This window comes from Suricata suricatta, chromosome 2 (genome assembly GCF_006229205.1).
Source record: "Suricata suricatta isolate VVHF042 chromosome 2, meerkat_22Aug2017_6uvM2_HiC, whole genome shotgun sequence".
Classification (NCBI taxonomy): Eukaryota; Metazoa; Chordata; class Mammalia; order Carnivora; family Herpestidae; genus Suricata; species Suricata suricatta.
The window spans coordinates 26900304-26906147 of record NC_043701.1 but is presented as its reverse complement, the minus strand read 5'-3'; positions in this window follow the sequence as shown (position 1 = coordinate 26906147).

Here is a 5844-nt window from a genome sequence, read left to right as displayed (position 1 = left end):
GGCTTCGCCGCGCCGGGCCGAGGCCCCGCCCCCTTCCGGCCGAGTCGCGGACTGCGCGGTGGGACGCGGGACCGGGATCCCGCGTACCGGCCCGGGCCTCTAACCTCCTTTCCTGCGGTGCTCGCACCCCGGGGCCGCGGCCTGCAGCAAAGAAGAGCCGCGCGCCCCTGTTCTGTGGTCGCACACCTTTGCGAAGCGTCACTGCAGACCCAGGTCCCCCTGCCCCGAGTAGCTCTTATTTCTGGGGCGCGGAGGCCGGACGTCCACACTGCAGGTCAAAAAGGTCTGGAATCTGGAAACGGAAAACTGGGAAGACGTGACGCGCTCCCCTGTGCTCTTCGGTGGTTTCGGTCAGAGCCGCAGGTGCCTGGGGTTTCTCAAACTTTGTCCAAACTTCAGCAGTGGAAGTGGAGGAACAAACAGGCCTCTCCCCGTATTGTGAAAGAGAGCTTTTGCTGATGGATGCTACAAAAATCAAACGCAGTTGGAGAAAAGATTTCTACCGCTCGCCTGGAGTGTTGCGTGGAAACATGTATTTGTAACATTTAAATTCAAACTCTTTTCTCTGAAGTACCCTGAACCTATTTTTTTCCCCATTTTGTGAATTGGAAAATACCCTTTTCCCCCTTATCTTTTTCTTTCTCTCAAACCCCAAAGACCTTGTTTTTCTTTCCAAAACGAATATGCCCTTTCAGGGATATTTCACAAAGGGAAATACGTGGTGTGATTTAATCCTTAGAAGTAAATCTCAAGAATTTTCATTAAATGTGTATACCTCAGAATATTGAAAGTTAACTAAGCCCCCCTTTGTTCAAGTAAATTAAGGGCTAAACAAATGTAAAACGAAGTTTTGGACTATGGGAATGATAAAGAATACCCCTGCGGTAATAAGCATCTGACTTTGCCACTTTAAACGTTATTCATTTATTGTATAATCTCCATTATCAGGTTTACTAAGTATTCAATTTCAATACACGAAAAAGTTACCATATATTAAACTTAACGTCCATGTTATGCCAAATAAAATTTGGTAAAACCATTTGATTTTAACGTCTCTGATAGCTTCCAGTACAAATGACCTATGTACTAAAGAGATTGGTAAGCCATTATCAATCACTTTGAAAATATTATAAAATTTTAAAATTAAAGCTGCCCTTACGAAGCTAGCTAAGTAGGAATAAATCTAGAAAGGAATGCGACCATGTATTCCTGGGAGTCCTCATATAAAATATGGATATTTCAAAACTAAACTTGATTAATGTTAGGTGGGAAAATTATTTCAGAAAATCAAGCTATAGCGGTGTCTGTGTGGGTCAGTGGGTTGAGTGTCTGATTTTTGATTTGGGCTCCGTTCATGTTCCCAACGTCCTGGGATCAAGGCCTGCATTAGACTCCACGATGAACATGGAGCCTGCTGAAGAGTCTCTCTCTCTCTCTCTCTCTCTCTCTCTCTCTCTCTCTCTCTCTCACCCCCCATCCTCTTGTCCCTCTCTTTCCCCATCATGTGCTTGCTCTCTCTAAACGAAAAAAAGAAAGCTGACCTTTTATAAAGTAATTAGGAAAGTAAAGTTTAGGAAGCAGTAGAAATGTAGACCTGGAATTGCTTCAGAATTACAAAGCCAACAAAACAAACCTAGACACTAAACCAGTTTGTCTCTTGCATCAAAAGTGAGGTGCCTATAAATTAAAACCACTGTGACAACAGGAAGCACTACAAATTCTTGACAAATAAGAGAAATTAGAATCTTAATATGGTCAAAACTGTGAACCAGGGTAGTAACAAATACAGGCTTCAGATCAGATCGGCCTAATGGGGAATTCTTGTTCTGCCATGTAGATATGTAACTTTACGGGCCTTAGACAAGTTGCTGCTCTAAGTCTGTTTCTTCATCTGTAAAATGAAAATAGTTTCTATTTAATAAAGGTGTCGCAAAGAGATAATTAAACCTGCTTCAAAGTTGTAAAAATTACGAACAAAACATATGTGAAATACTTGATACATAGTGGTTACTCAAATATTACTTGTTCATCATTGACCATCCTTGCCTGTGGTCTCCTTTCCTTTGCCCATGGTCTGCTTTCCCTTAGCTAACAATCAAGAGTTGAGGTGCAATGTGTATTTTTATCTTTGTTCCATCTAAGTTTTTGTTCCAAAAACTGTCCTTTGCATTAGAACTCTGTGTAATTCTCCAAATATGTAGTGGTGAGTTAGGGGCATCATTTCTTTGTGAGCAGAATTTCTTAATTTTTTTTATTTTTACATTTATTTATATCAGAGAGAGTGTGAGACAGAGCATGAGCAGAGGAGGTGCAGAGAGAGAAGGAGACACACAATCTGAAGCAACTCCACGCTCTGAGCAAACGTTCAGCACAGAGACCGATGCGGGGTTTGAACCCACAAACCGTGAGATCATGACCTGAGCTGAAGTTGAACACTTAACCAACTGAGCCACCCAGGCACCCCCAGGATTTCTAATTAGGCTATATGTTATGCCACATGGACATATATGTCCCAGTGTGCCAAATTTACAAAACTTTTTAAAACTATAAATCTAGAGACAATCATATTAGTTTCTAATATTCTCTTTACAGTAGATAATATTTTCTAATATATTTTCTAATATTAATCTTATTAGTTAATAAAAACTGAAAGCAATTTTTATGCTGAAATGCTAGATTTTAAAAGCTTGTAGAGCACCAAACTATTTTTTTTTTAATTTTTATTGTTTATTTACTTTTGAGAGACAGAGACCATGCTAGTGGAGGAGGGGCAGAGAGAGAAGGAGATGCAGAATCTGAAGCAGGCTCCAGCCTCCGAGCTGTCAGCACAGAGCCCGACACGGGGCTCAAACCCACAGACCATGAGACTATGACCTGAGCTGATGTTGGATACTTAGCCAACTGAACCACGCAGGTGCCCCGCACCAAACTATTTTGAAGATGGGAGAGAGATGTGCAAAAGGGCTGTGGGGGGGAAAACACAGCTGTGAGAGGCTAGTTGAAAGGACAGCAGCTGTGAGTTGAAGAATCTATCCCACACTCAGATCTACCAGGCTCCAATCATTTTACAATCTCTTGGTAGCCTAGACTATGTGTTGTTTTAATTGTTTTTTTTTTAATTATTATTTTTTTTTTACTTTATAAAGTTTCATATTTTTTTAACATATGCAATTATTTTCCATCCTTTACAATACAGTAGTTGCTATGACACTCAAAACAGAAAAGCAAAGTAAAAAATCAATACACCAACTTCTGTTTCATGTAATTAGACTTATACAGAAATTAGAAGGTTAAGTAACAACTAGTTAATCACCTAATTTCACAGCTATCTGAAGTGGCGATCGTTATATAGCAGCTTATCTATGATACATTCAAGATACATGATACAATATATTACTTGTTTTTTTTCTTTCAGGAAATATTAAGTGTCTTATCTAATTCTAGATGCAATTCTTCTATTTGGTCTTTGTCTTTTTTGTTTAGAAATGATGAGAAAATTCACCACCATAGACCTTTTTTCCCCCTCAAGTCCAAATCATTTCTTTAACTTTTTCTCAAAACTTAAAATGTGGTTATTTTGTCCACAAAATTGCAGTCTAAGTTCTTATTTTCTACCCCTTCATTGTTATTATTACATTTCTTTGGCTCTTTCCTGACTCCCCATTCTTAAAATGTGGAAAGTGTTAGCGTGAACATTACCTTGGAAATATGACTTCCTTACCCTTATGGGCATGTGAACAAGCAATATTTGGGGTTTCCCTTCTGACCATGCATACAAGGATTTTACTTTTCCATGTTCAGCCAGAGACCAAGCAGTACCAGCTTGATTTGTTTCAAAGTTTCATTCTTGATAGCATATCCTCTATTTGGCAGAACACAGGATATCTTTCTCTGTGTTTTCTTTGGCAAGTTATTTTCTTATCTCAAATTCTTTTTATCCAGTTTGAGAGATTGCATTTGGTCCAGAAAATGAGGAGGATTCTACTTTCCTTCCACTAAGTATCCTGAAGTTTATAAGCTAGGTTAAGAAGTCTGTATGGATTTTATCTTCATACATACGAAATGCATATGCTGTATTAAAGTGTCTATAAATATAAGCAAAAAGACAATTCTTAAATTTAATTTCTTCTATTTGACTTTCCTTGGCTCAGTTAAAATCTATTCTACTACTTTTATTTTCTTCTTTCTTTGCTATGATCCTTTAAGGTAAAGTCCTCATTTTAACAGAAAACATTAGGGTAACTTATAGATGGATTCCTTGCGATTATCATTATGCTTTTACAGATTTCTCCTGTCCTGGTCCTTTGTTAATCCACTTTTCTTCTTTACAAATGTCATTGTTTATGTGCTGTTACAAGTCCTCCAAAACACCCTGTTCTCCCTGCTAATGTTAATAATTTAAAATGTCGTGACACTCATCACTGTAGGGGAATGTGGAGGCAGTTGCATGCTGTGATCAATTGCATTCAGCAGCCATTGTAGCCATAATTACCAGTACTGACGTGCTGCTTTTCTTGGCAGAACTGACTAGTGGAGACAGAACAACAGCAAATCTGGGTACCGCAGGGGTGATGAAGGTCACTTCTACCATGCAGCCTCCAAGTGCATTGGGTTTAAAATGTTCACGTTGTAAAATCTTTCTGTACATTTTTATGTAAATGTTGCCTATAGCAATGTTTAAGAGAAATTGTCCTAGTACATCCTCTCGTTCAATGTCGAATGTTTTGTTTTTCATCAACTGAAATCATCAACTAAAATCTTAAAAAAAGTAAGCCAGCAAACTCCCTTCCCTCTTCCTTTCAAATTCATTTTAAGTACCAGCCTTTCTGGGGCTTACTTTTTAAGAAACAGATAGCTTATTTACAATTCGTTCTGATTTCCTATTATGTTAGTAGAAAATTGCATTCTTATTCGTGCTAGTGAATTACCAGTGTTAGTCACTACCACTATATGGCATGGTCTCCGGATACCTAATACATACCTTTATTGAAGAAATTATTTGAACAGCTAAGTACGTTATAGTTCCCAGGGTGCTGCTTACTGGCTTTTTCGCCACCATTCTCTAACGTTAATGAATATTCAATGGCTCTCGATTTAATTATCTCAGATGAGAAGGGAAAGACATTGGCTCCTTCATTATAATGTGCTCAACATCAATCTACCTTGATCGAATTAGTAGGCAGCTTGGATACTTGTGATGGTTCAAAGCTGCCATGTATCCCCATTACCTCACTAAAAGTATCAAAGTGAAAGATATGGTCTTCCTTATCGTATCCTTCCTCCCATATCAAGGACATATTCATTGTTGTTGTGGTGGTGGTGGTGGTGTTATATTGGTCAGGTTTATTTGAGTTTTCTATTTCAATAATTTTTGTGTTTTTATTGCTGCTTTCTACTTCAGGCTTAGTAATTAGGGGTTCTTTTTTTTGTGGAGATATAATTGATGTTGATATAATTTATCTATGAATAGCTTCTTTGCCAACCCATTAAAATTGTATGTCATTTTAATATATCATAATATGTTGTCAAAGCCAGTGATATACAAATTTTCTATTTGGAAAATATGATTACTTTGTAAATGTCTCTCCTCTATTATTAGCCCAAAGACTCTCTGAAAGCTGGAATCATGTCTAATTCATCTTGATATCTTCTTATCCTTAACACTGAACCTATCCAGTAATAAATGTACATTTCTAGGTCAAATGATCACCCCAATTCAAGGAAAAATTATGAATATTTCTCATAAGTATGAAGATAGTTAAACATGCTCTGAAATCAAGACAAGAAAACTTATTATCTTGTCCAAACTCTTGCACACAGTACTAATTATGTAGTATTCTAAGA